Below are 16,179 nucleotides of genomic sequence, written 5' to 3' on the forward strand. Positions count from 1 at the left end.
TGTTAATCATGATTCCATAGACGCTAATGTTGGATCGAAGACTCACCATGTTCCAAAAATCGATATGAGGAAGTTTGATGGCAAGGATCCCGCCACATGGATATTACAGATGGAGCAATTCTTCGATCTCAATAATGTGCAAAACACACAAAAGGTACGTATGGCAACTTTATATTTGGAACCAAATCAGTTTGTATGGTATCAATGGCTTTGTTCTCGTAAACAATTTATCACTTGGGCAATTTTTACGGAAGAATTGATAGCACATTATGAGGATACAAAAAGCAACACTTTTTTTAGCCAATTGATAAGTCTCAAACAAAAGGGTTCAATAATGGAGCACATTGAGGAGTTCCAAAAATTGAACATAAGGATAAAAGATATTCCAGAGGAGCATAGGATTGATGTGTTCATAGGGTCTTTAAAGGATAATATCCAACATGATGTGCGCCTTTGGGAACCTGATTCATTAGAGAAGGCATTCAGGTTAGCAAGAAAAATGGAAAGCAAAATTATGGCAACTAGGAAGCATACCATTCACAACTATAAAGATGGAAGTGTTGTTTCCCATAGTCTTCCACAACCTACAAGGTTGACACCACAACAATTGGAAGAAAAAAGAGCAAAAGGGCTTTGTTACAATTGTGATAGCAAATACACAAAAGGTCATAAGTGTGCTGAGAAGAAATTATTCTACATAGATTGTGAAGAGGAAGAAGAAAAGGAGCAAGAAAGGTCAAAAGAAGAGGATATATTCCAGGAACAAAGCCTAGATGAAGAACAAATAAATCCGACCATATCTTGTAATGCATTGGCGGGAATTACCACTCCTCAAACCATCAAGATAGAAGGACAAATCAAGAAGAAAAAGGTAATAGTGTTGATTGATTCAGGAAGCACCCACAATTTTATTCATTGTAGGGTAGCAAAAGAATTGAATTGCTTCCTATATCCAGCACCAGAGTGTCAAGTGATGATTGCAAATGGAGGAACAATAAATTGCTCTGGAAAGTGCCATAATATCAAGCTATCCATGGGAGAATATGTATTGACTAGCCCAATGCTTTCCATTCCAATGGGAGGTGCTGATGTTGTACTAGGAGTCCAATGGCTACAATCCTTGGGTACAATAGCTTTTAATTTTCAAGAACTTTTCATGAAATTTTCTGTGGAAGGAAAGGAAGTTGAATTAAGGGGTATTGCAGGGAAACCAGGAAAGATAATCAGCTCTAATGGTATGACAAAGCTTCTAAAAAAGGAGCAAAGGGGTGTAATTGCACAATTATGTTCGCTAGATGTTTCCACATTAGAATCATCTATTTCTCCAGATCTCCAAAAAGTCCTGGACAATCATTCCAAGGTATTTGAGACTCCCAAAGGTCTCCCACCTATGCGTGATCATGATCATGCTATTCATCTGATTCCAGGAAGTGTTCCTCCAAACATCAGGCCGTACAGATATCCCTATGTCCAAAAAAGTGAAATTGAACGTATGGTTGCAGAAATGCTAGAGGCTGGTATAATTCAACCGAGTCAAAGTTCTTTCTCTGCTCCAGTAGTATTGGTGCACAAGAAGGATGGATCATGGCGCATGTGTCCGGATTATAGGGAGCTCAACAAGCTCACTATTAAAGATAAGTTCCCCATTCCTGTCATTGATGAATTACTGGATGAATTGCATGGATCAATTTACTTCACCAAGTTGGATCTTCGTTCAGGATATCATCAAATCAGAATGAAGATTGAAGACATTCCGAAAACGGCATTTAGAACTCATGAGGGTCATTATGAATTTTTGGTCATGCCTTTTGGCCTTACCAATGCACCTTCAACATTTCAAGGTTTGATGAATTCAATTTTCAAACCATTCCTTAGAAAATTTGTGTTAGTATTTTTTGATGATATACTAATCTACAGCAAGTCTTGGAAGGATCATGTTGAACATGTTGACAGGGTGCTACAACTATTGGAGGAGAAACAATTATATGCCAAAAGATCCAAATGTTTCTTTGGAGTCCAGGAGGTGGAATATTTGGGTCATATTGTATCTCATGAAGGAGTTAAGGTAGACCCTAGCAAAATTAAAGCCATTAAGGAATGGAAAATCCCCACATCCATAAAGCATTTGCGAGGATTTCTTGGGTTGACAGGGTATTATCGCAAGTTTGTTAAGAATTATGGGAGAATAGCAGCACCTCTAACAACATTATTGAAGAAAGATGCATTTTCATGGACTCCGGAAGCAACAAAGGCCTTTGAACATCTTAAAGAGGCAATGTGCCAAGCACCGGTCTTAGCTACACCGGACTTCACAAAAACCTTTATTGTGGAATGTGATGCTTCAGGAAATGGAATTGGTGCTGTTCTAATGCAAGATGAAAGACCCATTGCTTTTGAAAGTCGTCCAATCAAGGGAAAGTTTTTAAGAAAAGCTATTTATGAGAAGGAAATGTTGGCAATACTCCATGCACTTAAGAAATGGCGACCCTACCTAATGGGAAGACACTTCAAGGTAAAAATAGATCATGATAGCCTTAAATACTTTTTAGAACAAAGATTATCCTCTGAAGAGCAACAAAAGTGGGTCACAAAGATGTTGGGTTATGACTTTGAAATCATCTACAAAAAGGGGAAGCAAAATGTGGTGGCAGATGCACTCTCAAGAAAGGATGAGGATGTGGAAGCATTGTTGTGCGCTATTTCTATTATCCAACCAGATTGGATAAATGAAGCAAGGGAGGAATGGAAGAATGACGAAGAAGTGTGGGCACTTATTCGAAAGCTACAACAAGATTCCAGTACGTCTGATACATTTAGCTGGAAAAATGATTCGTTATGGTACAAAGATCGCTTATACCTCTGTAAGAATTCCCAGCTAAAACAAAAGATTCTTATGGAATTGCACACTTCTCCCTTAGGAGGGCACTCAGGATTTTTAAAAACTTACCACAGGGTTAAGAAGGAATTTTTTTGGGATGGCCTTAAATCAGATATTCAAAAGTTTGTGGCAGAATGTTTGGTTTGCCAGCAAAATAAAGTTGAAACAATTAAGACACCGGGTCTATTACAACCTTTATCCATTCCAAGCCAACGTTGGGAGGAGGTATCAATGGATTTTATCACAGGTTTACCCAAGTCTGAGGGAAAGAGTGTCATCATGGTGGTAGTTGACAGACTTACCAAGTATGCACACTTTTGTGCATTATCACATCCATTTAAAGCCAGTACAGTTTCTACTGCATTTATGGAAACAATTCAAAAGCTACATGGAAACCCAAAGATTATTGTAAGTGACAGAGATCCCATTTTCACTGGAAATTTTTGGACAGAATTATTTTCTTGTCTTGGTACTCAGTTAGCTCATAGCTCATCTTATCATCCTCAATCTGATGGGCAAACTGAGATAGTAAACAAATGTTTGGAAGGATATCTTCGTTGCTTTGTATCTGATAAACAGACACAATGGGTCAAATGGTTGCCTCTGGCTGAATGGTGGTATAACACTTCCTTCATACAGCAACAAAAATGACCCCATTTATGGCACTTTATGGGTATCAACCACCATCCATCACATCATATTTAAGAGAAAATTCTAAGGTTCAGGCAGTGGAACATCACATCGAACATCAACAACAAGTCCTCCAACTCTTAAAGGATAACCTTGTGTTGGCACAGAATAGAATGAAACAACAGGCAGATCAACATCGCAGTGAAAGAAGTTTTGATGTAGGTGATTGGGTATTCCTACGGCTACAACCATATAAGCAAATGTCCCTCAAGCAAGCTAAGAAGGATAATAAATTATCACCAAAGTATTATGGTCCGTACAAGGTGTTGCAAAAGATTGGTACTATGGCATACAAATTGGAGCTTCCTGCAGCTTCTCGATTGCACCCAGTTTTCCATGTTTCATGCTTAAAGAAGGTTATAGGCGACAAGCTCCCAGTTCAAACAATATTGCCAGAACTTGACGAAGAAGGAAAAATTATATTGGAACCAGAAGCAGTTATAGAAACAAGAACTCGACAGCTACGAAATCGATCAATTTCAGAGTACCTTATCAAGTGGAAGAACTTATCCGCTGAAGATTCCACATGGGAGGACGAGAATTTTATGCAGAAGTATCCTGAACTACTCAAGCGTTGAGGACAACACTTTTTTGAAGGAGAGGGGCATGTTGGGTCCCTATAATACTAGTGATTCCCCCATTACTATTTTAGTTATACCCCTTATTTATATTGATGTACCCATGTAGTGCCCATATTGTTACTATTGTGCCACATAGAAGCCCACTATTGTTATTGTTGTGCCCTACAATATTATTGTTATGTAGGCTTTGATTGTATTGGGACCACTTAGACTCCTATATATAGAAAGGAGGTATTTTCATTTGTATCATCCAAGAATTGTTCATTTATGTAATGTAAAGGAGGTTGCCCCCTCGAACAGGCTGAATTCTAAGGCGTGGATCTCTCTTTTCTATCTTTTTGTGAGCTGGTTTCATAACACATTACTAAGAGATTGGCCTAAGATATTGGTTAAGGCCTACGCTCTATAAGGAGATGGAGATCAAAGTGATATGTGTGCAAGTTATGGGTTATTAATGAATGGTTTGATTTGAAACATGTGTGTACCAAGGAGCATGAAGGAGGTTCAGATTTGATAGATCTGAAAGCATTGTAGTGATTAATAAACATGTTTGCTTGATCTTTTATGATTATGACTAATAATCATAAATCTATGATGGAAATGATACTATGATATGAACATGTGATAGTAAGGGTTGCAAAGTATGCTTTGTGGTTGCAATGAAGCATGATTAAGTAATTGCCGATCTATATGTAGGTTTTCTATAGAGAGGTCGCATACATACACATATTTACTTTAGGGGGCCACATATACTTTCTGCAAAAAAATAGAATTTGTACACAGGTGTCAAGTATTAAAATTTCCTACATACGCATGTGTTCTTTATAAGGGTCGCTTAAAACTGCTAGGGTTTTGAAGTATGAACTGCTAATGATGGTTTATCAATTCAGTTATGTTTGCTATCATCTATCAATGATGTCTCTCCCATAATAATCTGTGTTTGACAGTACTGGTTGGGTTTAACTAATTGTGAAATGAAATATTAACTCAATGATGCTGCTGCTTTATGATGATCTATATTTGGTTCTGTGATACGTGATGAGTTTAGTAAGTGATACTGAGATTGATTATGTGTGACAATGATTCATATTCAGGTATCAATATTTTTTAGATCTATATGCGGATATTCTTCAGGAGAAGTGCGTACATACGCAATTATGATTAAAAAAATAGTGTATACAATATAATGTATGCTTGATCTGGGTTTGCGTTGGCAACAATTGGTTTTTGTGATGGGTAACAATGTTTGGCTTGGTATATTGATGAGTGGCTATGCACTGACATGATCTATTTTGATCTAGTTTGATCTAGTTGTATTGGTTACATTAGTTGATTTGATGATTCAATTGGTTCAAACTTTGAGTAGTTGATTTAATAATAGTTGAAAGTGGATCCAATTTGAAGCATTCTCAAAAGTGATCCATAAAGAGTTGAGGATAGAAGTGATTTGAATGTTGGGAAAACTTGTTAATGCTATGAAAGCTCCCTCATCAGTATTAAAAATATGTGTTTAGGATCGTCTCAAATTAACCAAAATGTGAAGGATTATGTGTCAAGTATTGAGTGTATTTTATGAGCAATTATGAGATTAATTAGCTGTTTAAAACACATCTACAACAAGTAAATTTCAGAGAAATAAAACACATAAAACTCATAACAAAAAGCTGATAAAAGAGTTCACCCCTCCTAGGCTACATCTCCTTGGACCTACTTCAATGGCTAGGCCCTCTTTGGATTAATGGTCAATTCTCTGATTACATGAACCTACAGTGCTCCAATGTCTTTAAACCTGATCCATTGGATTCATAAGACCCAAAAAACCCAAAAATGATTCTCCAAACTTTGCAATTGGACTTCAACTAATCTAGGCTTGATCTCCTCTCCTGGTGGCCCTAGGCTTCCTTAAAATTGAATGTAGAAAAATCACATACAAAAGTGCCTTTCTACCTCTGCAACCTATTCCATTGTGTTTAGAGCATCCAAATAATCTAGGAATGACTCTTTTTGAGCCAAAATTGGTCGAAATATGACAAAGTTATGGCCTCTTCAGTTTTTACTAGGAAAACTCCACCAAAACTGGAGAAACTCCAGTTAACTCTGCCAAAAATGGAGGAATTTCAGAATTAATTGGACCTGCCAAAATTTTTCTAAGTTAATCCCAAAATTAATTAACAGATAAGCATTATTAATTAATGTTAAACTGCAGTTAGCGCATAAATCACGCTGTTAGCATAAAGTGTTGGTTGCTGGTCTCGGTGTTGGTCACATGCTGGTGGTTACTCGACGGTTAGGCTACCCTGATAGTTACATAACTGGTAGTGGTTAAGGTTACTGCATTCACATGCAGCGGTCAAGGTTAGCCTTACCTCCAAACATCGACGCATTAACCTTTAAATATAACTTCAAGCCCTTAGTGGTTAAGACTTGTGGTGCGGCATAGTGGTAAGGCATGGCGCTTGTGTGGTCGAGGTCACAGGTTCAACTCCCCGGCCTACCAATAAAATTTTACACTGTGTGCTGATGCCAATGGGCCATTGGGGAGGGACACGTGGTGGCCTCTGCGCTTGCCACATGTCTCCTTCTCATTGGTCCTCCCCTATCTAGTAAAATAAAGCCAACTTGTCAAATAGTAGACCAATTGAAATGTGCCACTTAGCGTGACTTAACTGGCTGTTGACCAAACCTTTGACCTAGACAGTCACTTGCCACATCAACATTACGAACTGCTGACTGTGCAGTGACTGTACTTTTTTTTCTTTCAAAATTTCACTGTTTGGCAAAGCAGACAGAAGTCCCTATCTTCCTCATACAAACTCCGTTTTGAGTGAAACAAGTTGCATTGGGATCATATCTCCGATATGGATGAGGTCATTCAAGTTTTGAGTGATTCTGAGAACTTTGATTTTTGAGCAAATTTTTGCCCCTAATCTAGATTCTAGTCAAGTAGTTTTAAGAAAGGGGGTTATAGCTCCCTTGTAGTAGGAACTAGAAAATGAGAGAAGGTTGTATCCTTCTACAAGTATGAGCCTGCGTACCAGTTAAAGTCTGCACCATTACAAGATTGTAAGAAGATTATTTTTAATAAAAGAAGACAAAGATGACATTAATAGTGGTTTTCTACCACATTGGGCTTCCACCTAAAAATACTGGTGTTCATGTGTGTTGATGTGTTTCTTATGTGTTGATGATCTATCTGCTCTTTACTGCTCATAGTTTCTGCTTAATGCATGTTTAATGAAGTAATGGTGCACTAGTTAAATATTAACATATGATGAATTATATGTAAATTTAGTTGACTGGATATACACAGTTTTCTTTCATCATAGTCATGTACATACGTGGGTTCACTGAATAACAATAGCGTATATAAATTGGAATAAGAAAAGAAAAGATGTAGTAAGTTTTAAAATACTGATTCACCCCCCCTCTTAGTATTTTTCCTAACAACGTTGAAAAATTTCTCTAAGAAATGTTATAACAAATCATCATTAATATCAACACCGTCAAATTACCATAATATGGTCAACAACTTTGAAACATGGTAGATAAATATCATTAACCAATTACCATAATCTGCTCATCAACTATGACACATGGTAAATCAACAACATCGTCCAATTACCATAATTCTGGTTGTTACCTCTAACCTATGGTGTATCCTCACTATAATCCTAGTTGATACTATTAAAACATGGTATATCATTTAACATCAACTAGTCACCATAATTTTGGTTTATCTGACACATGGTATAAATACTAGTCTTGGTTCACCATTAGTCTAGTCAATATATTTGACACATGGTGAATCTCCAAAGGCCACACTCTATCTAAGTAATTTTGATTCTAATGCTAAATAATCCTAATGTGAGAGTCACCCACTAAAATAAGTGATTTTGGGCCTCCAAGACCATTCTTCCTAATTCTAGTCAACATACTTTGACACAGGAAAAAAGATTGTCCTTTGTTGGACCATTTTCCCTAATTCTGGTCATATTTGACATAGGGAGAATGCCTGTCCCTGATGCTATTAATACTATAGACCATTATCCATAATTCTAGTCATACTTGAAACATGGAGAATGATTACCTTTGATGTTGCAATTTCGTCACTCCCTCTTACTGAGAGAGACATGCTCAATCATTTCAAGCTTGTCCTTGAAGTATTCAAACTTTATTTTGAAACAAAGCCTTTGTCAACAATTTTCTCGACTGAATAATAATAGTGAATCCATACTAATTCCTTCTACACCATGTCTTGGTACTAGATATCAGTGTGCTTTAACCTGTCATCATGGTCATCCCCTGAACCAGATCAAGAAAATCCCGCAAGTAGCCTCTGAAGCTATGTTACTTCTCAACTTACAAATCCAATTGCAATATACTGAGCCTCTGCAATGCTGAATGGGGTAGATGTTTTCTTCCTGCTCATCCAAGAAATCATAATGGAGCCCAAACTAATCCACACTCTGATGAACTCTTTCTGTCTTCAACAACCTCTGAATTTGTGAATCCTTGTAATTGTAATTCACTATTTGAGGAATATCTCAAACCATAACTGACTGTGCCATGACAAACTATACCATGCAGGCATTCCAATAAATGTTGAGAAACATGCCTTGTCTCAACCATAAACTGATATGCTTCCTTCATTGATCCATCACCACAAATACTTTCCTAAAACCATAACTGGGTGCTCCCTCTGAAGCTAAAACAAGGCTCTCTGACTGCTCCCTTTGTTACATAAGCAATTATTTCTACCACAACTTCTCCCTCTTACACAAGAGTCATTATATTTTTGTTAGAGATAGACCAAATATGATCAAACATGAAACACCAAGCCCAATATGTTTTCTTGTCATCGTTCACACACTTCTTCAATCATGACACTTATTCTCGTGTACCTCAAAGCTCATAGGTAGCTTATGTACACTCTTCAATCACTCCATTGAGAAAAACGATCTTTGCATACATGTGATGCAATTTTCAAAGAAATGATAACAATTCTTATATAAGTGTACCTAACAATTGAAGCGGATGTATTGTCAAGATACTCTCCCTCTTTCTGGGAGAGAATTTTATAAATCTTGCTTTGTACTTATCTATGTTGCCATCTACTGCATGCTATATCTTGGAAGTCACCATTTACTTCTCTTTGGTACAATCAAGGTATAATTCAAACTTTCTTATCTTCCCGATCCCTCTGAGCTTGGATCTCAGCTAGTACAATATCTCTTAAAAAAAATCACCAATTATGGGAAAGTACTCTTGTCATAAGCTTTGCTTCATTCCTCCACTTCTTCCATCTTCTACTAGAGATTTTAAAACCTTTAGTATGCACCTACAATCCTCACTAGGAGGCCATGTAATAACAATTATGGCCCAAAAAAGAGAAACAAAAACAACAGACTAGTTAATAGTAAAACAACAATAATAATTAACAAAGAGATATATAATTTACTTTTCTTTTGAGGATCATAGAGAATGTTAGCTCCCTCTTGATCTTAGCCTTGTTTCATCCATATTGAAACTGTATCATCGTCATCCACATCATCATCCTCATGCCATATTTCTTGCATGAGTTAGGGTTTATTCTTTCAACGAAAATATTGATCTAGGTCTAGTTTTAGGGTTTTTTTTGTAAACCCTAGGGATTTCTTATCCAAATCCTTTTTTCCTTCTAGGATTTACAAACCATATATTTCCAATTATACAATTTCATATCCAAATTTCAAAACCCTAGAATTTATATGCCCTTTATTATCACCCAATCAAGGATGTTTCGTCCAATGGATATCCCTGGTCTTTTTGGTTTCCTAAAAAATATTGTAGCAACAATTTTTTGTCTTTAGTATTAATTTCAATACACAAAGAATGGTCTTCATAATTCTATGTTGAGAATTATATTTACAAAATAGATCTTAGCACCCAAATACCCATAAAAAAATATGCAATATTTTCCATGGCGGTACAGATGTTTATAACTTCACAACAATAGATACAATCAAATACTTCAATCTAATGACTTCAATTATTTATATTCTTGGTTTGTTAGTACTACATCTGTAAATGATGTAAACTTATCAAGATGGATTTTATCTCTTAACTTAAAGAGGGAATCAACCTCTTTTTCACTGTGTGCTTCCTTCAAGGGCATGCTAGTGATAATAATCAATTTTCTTTCTTGCCTTGATGTGAAAATAACATATTTCAAGATTGAGCGTACATAAAATATTTACATACCTTATCAACATATGAAATGCATATTCTGGGACATTTAAAAGGCTTGAAGGTTCAATATCTTGCTTCTAAGCATAATGCAACATCTTTTAAGAAAACACATAGGTCAATTATTCATTATTGACCTTATCTTTCCCATATTATGATGTTGTCATCAAGAATATTTTCATATGACTAAAGATTATAAGTGAGTGAAGGAACTTCTTTAATCATAAATGTGCTTAAATGTTTCTTCAATGATCCTTATAGTCCTATTACTATTTCAATATTTCAATCTTCAAGGTATACATAGATTCAACCTTAAATTATGGAACTAGAGATCAATAGCTCCAAAGAAAGCTTTGATACAAGTCAAAGTCAAACATCTCATCATAGAATGCTCACTAAGTCAATCAATACTTCACATCATAATCAAGGTACTTGATGTCAAAGTCATGTAATTGTGTTAAGTCAAAGTCAATATATTGTATCAATGTCAATGTGTTACTTGTTGTCCCATTACATATAATCACATCACTTGTTAACACTGTATCACTAGATATAGATAGTGCAAATCCTAACAAGCTCTTAAGAGAAGTGTCACTAGTGTTGTACCTACTTTTGTTCAAGGTGACATATCAAACTTGTTGTCATATAGATGATTACTATGTCATTCAAAATTATAGTATCTTATGTAATTAGCCCATAACTATACTCTCATATACTAAGTCACTTGTAGGATAGTTATATAGACATCCTCACTGTAGAAGCTATCATGTCAAAATTAGATCCTCTTACTTGTTCCTCTGCCCTAGTTACTTTCTCATTGCTAATATATTATAGAATGTCTCTATGTCAATAAGCTCTATTGACTATTGAAGGCTACAATGACTGTTTAAGGGTATGTCACTACACTTGATCCAACTGTAGTGAGTGCTGATCAGAACCCTTGCAAGTACCCTTCCTTCCACACCGTTTGCTTCAATAAGTATTAAAAGATGGTACCAAGAGTATTCTGCTGTAGATTACTCTTTATGTCAGTGAAGAAAATACTACTGTGGCTAATATGATAAAATAATAAGACTTCTGCCTGAACCCTCAAATGACTGCATTAATAAAGTACCTCAATGATGATCTATACAAGGAATTACTACATCAAGAGAAACACAAATCAACTTTAATGTATCAAACATCTGTATACACACACACACACACACACACACACACACAACAATACAGACACACACACACAACAATACAGACACACACACACACACACACACACACACACACACACACACACACACACACACACACACACACACACACACACACACACACACACACACACACAACAATTTAGGCCTCTATAATTGCAAAACATTTGATGACAACGATGTTTGAATTCTTAGAGACAAAATGGCACTATATTGTGCCCTAGTTTTAGGTCTGCTTGAGGACTGAAATTCCTAAATCACAATACTTCGTACATGATTTGATAAGTGATGTTTCAACAGAGAACCAAGGTCATGGAGTTAATGATCATGCCATGCCTTGCTGTCCTTCAATAGGTCTGTGTAATGTGCTTAGAAAGATGTCCTACTACACAGGTCTGAATCCTGAATTAGTTTATTCAAGGTTATGAAATGGATTCCTTCTTGCTGTTGTATGAGGACCGAGGTCCTGAAGTTATTCTTCTCAACCAAAACCCAATAAACAAAGTCTCTATTCCAACAAATCAACAAAGTAAAAGAACCCTAATCAACTCAAATATTTCGCTATTCCTAAAAGTGTTCCTTGACCAAATGATCTATTTACAAAGAGATTTTCCCAACCATTGCAACTCAAGACACAAATACTTCAGAAAGGACTTACTTGGAGGGTTGAGCGAATGCTAAAGTTGAGATATCGTTGGTATGCCCTAACCTCAAGAAAAAAAATAAACAAACTTTTTCTGCCTCAGAAGTCTTAAAAAAACACTGAAATTTTTTCAGAGCTATATTGAGAATACATTGAGAGATGATGTATTTCAGGAGGCTTGTTAGGTTCCTTTTGTAGTGTTTGTCAGGGGTCTTGTAATTTACTCGCTGGAGGAGACTTTTAGGGGCTTCATTAGGTACATATTTTTAGGATGTTTTAAACAATTTTATTATTAATAAATTTAATTTAATTTAGTAATCACTATTTATTCGTTTATTTAAATACTAAGGATTTTGTACACTAACCCTTTCTTGGTGTGTTTTGTAGGTGACACATGGGTGCATGGAGTAAATGATTGATTTATTGCCTTTGGTTCTTGAAGTTATGTAACTTATACACGGTGAGATTATGGTGATAAACAATGTCATATATTTACAACCGTAGGAGGAAGTGTCAAGTCACTGCCCCTTGGGGTTTTAGCCCAGACGTTGGGGTTACTAACTTCAATTGTAAATATCTATGAAACCAAGAGGCCTCTCTGGGTGTACCACATATCAACATAAACATATTTTCAAAGAATCTAATGACATAGTTCTCTGACCCAAACTCAATTATTTAACCTACCAAAAACCTTCAACAAAGTCAGGGTACATCCTTAGTCCAGGGAACCCAAACCCTAAGACTTGGGTTTTCAACCATCCATTAGTGTAATTGGAAACTTCATGTAATATGAGAATTATTAAGAAGCATTCATTAATCATTTGACATCAATGACTGTTGTTTTTAATCAAAGTCAAACCTAGTCGAATCCATGGGTTGACATCAATGAAAAAACCATCCAACAAGTTGATCCAAACTTATGCAAAAATGCAAAAAAATACAGATGTAAACATAAACACAAAGATTCAATAGAAATAAAACTTCATTTCATTAATATCAAAAAATTGAAAAATGCTTAATAAAAAATGGAGATAAACTAGCTCGGGCGATGGTAGTTTATCTCTGAGAAGAGATGTAGCGGCTACATGCCTATGAACTGTGTTACAATGAGGCTCGAAGGCCTATTTATTATTGATAAACAATGAAAAAACTTAAAAACCCAAAAACCTAACCCTAGGAGATGAAGTGCTAAGACTATTGGTCCCATTGGGGTAAATTGGTACATCAACTTCCCAGGCTCATAACTTTGGCATACAATATCCGTTTGACATGCATGATACCTCATTAGAAATATCTATACGAGGAATATAAATTTTGATTGCAAATGTGAGTCAAAGACTCAAATTTTCCCATTTTCCAAAAAAAGGTCATTTAGGGCCTCAAACGGCTCCATAAGTTCAGGACTTGAAAAACTTCAAAAAATAGTAAATTGTGCTACAATTAAGGAAACTAAAAAATTGAAAGAAATAATGGTGGGGGTTTAAGTGAAAAAGGCAGCTGGCCACCAATATCCACCTGAATCAATTTCCCTCCCTTAGGAAGCAATGGTCCCCATTACATTAAGTGCATCCGTGAGATGGGAAAACTTCTACTGAACTTGGTCCCTAGTGAGCCACTTGCCTTGGTGCAAGAGTTGGCTAGCTTTGACAACCTGATATAGTTGGATCTTATTCTAGTGAGTGTTATTCATCTATGTGTCCATGACCCAATGAGTTGTGGTATGTTCTGTAGGTTTCAACCCCGTATAGAAATTAACTGCATACGAATTCTAAAACACATAAAATAAAAAATGTGAGAGCATAACACATAAAACACATATACACAGAGATTTTCCCCTGGATCCAAAAATCGGGACTACTAGCTTGATTTTTCATTATGTTCCTTTCAATGTTACAATACATATTTAAACATGCCGAAGCATCCAATACCATGGACCGAAAAACCATCATGTCCAAAACCATGGACCAAAAACCATCGCGTCCAAAAACATGTGCGAAAATCATGCACAAAACCATAGGTGGGTCCGGCCAGCCTAACATAGGTTCTAAAACCAAAATTTTCTGAGGCACTGCCCCGGACCCCATAAAGTGGGGTTACGAGTACACCTCAAACCCCCTGTGACCCCCCCCCCCCACCACTACATAATCGGCGCAACGAAGGGGGGGCTCCGCCCCCCCTTTAACCCCCCGGTTAACTTCGTGGGCTAGTCATGGAAAGAATATAACACAACCCAACATTCTCCCACTTGTTGTTTTCTTTCCACAGGGGCCACAAGAGAGCTTAGTCATTTTTCCAGCCCTGAAACACCCATTGTCTCTCTACACCAAGAGAGCTTCTCAGACCTCATAGATTTTGTCAATGCATTTGAAGTATTCTTCAAAGTGTCCACCTTTACCAGCAACACCTTTTTTTCTTCTATCATATCCCTCACAAAGTGATATTGAACATCAATGTTCTTTGTCTTTGAATGATATGCAGGGTTCTTTGCTAAGAAAATTGCACTTTGGTTGTCACAGTCTATCCTTATAGCTCCCTGTACTAACCCCATACTTGAACACAATCTCTGCAACCAAACTGCTTCCTTTCTTGCATGAGTGACTGCCATGTATTCTGCCTTTGTAGTTGATAGTGCCACTACAAATTGTTTCTTACTTATCCAACTGACTGAACCTCCAAATAGGTTAAACACATACCCACTTGTAGATCTTCTCTGATCCAGATCTCCAACCCAGTCTACATCAACAAAGCCATGAATATCCAACATCCTGTCCAATCTTGATCTTCCTTGGTAGCACAAACCATAATCACTAGTGCCACGCAAATACCTGAAAACCTGCTTCATTGCTGTCCAGTGCTCCTTCCCTGGTTTTGACATAAACCTGCTCAATACTCCCACTGCATGTGCAATGTTTGGTCTAGTACAGACCATTGCATACATTAGGCTACCGATTGCACTTGCATATGGAACATGGGACATGTCCTCTTCCTCTTCTTGTGCCTTGGGACATTGTTCAATAGATAACCTCACACCTACAGGAATAGGAACCTTCACTAGTTTACTATCCTGCATATTAAACCTCTACAATATTGTCTCAACATACTTCCTCTGGTTTAACCAGAGCTTCCTCTTTGCCCAATCTCTTTTAATTTCCATGCTCAAAATATAGTTTGCAGCACCAATATCTTTCATGTCGAATTTGGAGGACATTTGGGTCTTCAAATCGTGGATAATTTTTTTGTCATTTCCAACCAGCAACATATCATCCACATACAAGACCAGATAAATAACATGGTCACCAATTAATTTAAAATACACACATTGATCTTCTTTGCTTCTGGTGAAGCCAAGTCCCCGTATAAATGTATCAAATTTCTGAGACCACATCCTTGGTGACCATGTTAACCCATACAAAGACTTCTTTAACTTGCATACCAGTTCTTTCTTACCCTTCACTGCAAAGACTTCAGGTTACTTCATGTAGATTTCCTCTTCCAGATCCTCGTGAAGAAATGCTGTCTTCACATCCATCTGTTCTACCTCAAAATCAAAAGCAGCAACAACAGATAAAAGTAATCTAATAGTAAGTTCCCTTGGCAACAAGAGAAAAAATATCACCAAAATCAATTTTCGGCACCTGGGAATAACCTTTTGCTACCAACCAAGCTTTGTATTTCTCCACCTTTCCTTTTGCATTTGTCTTCTTCTTGAACACCCATTTGTTGCCAATGGGTTTCCTTCCAGCAGGCAACTCCACTAGATCCCAAGCCTCATTTTTGTGCAAAGATGCCATTTCATCAACCATGTCCTCTTTCCAGAGTTTTCCATCCTCTGAATCTACTGCTTCCTTCACAGTTCTAGGATCATCACCGGTAATAGATAAAGCAAAATTTGAACAGAAATCAGATGGACTATACTTTTATGTTTGCCTTCTTTCTTGAACTGATCTTCTCACA

This window comes from Pinus tabuliformis, chromosome 9 (genome assembly GCF_031772625.1).
Source record: "Pinus tabuliformis cultivar Carrire ecotype Pingquan chromosome 9, CPIR1, whole genome shotgun sequence".
NCBI classification, from domain to species: domain Eukaryota; kingdom Viridiplantae; phylum Streptophyta; class Pinopsida; order Pinales; family Pinaceae; genus Pinus; species Pinus tabuliformis.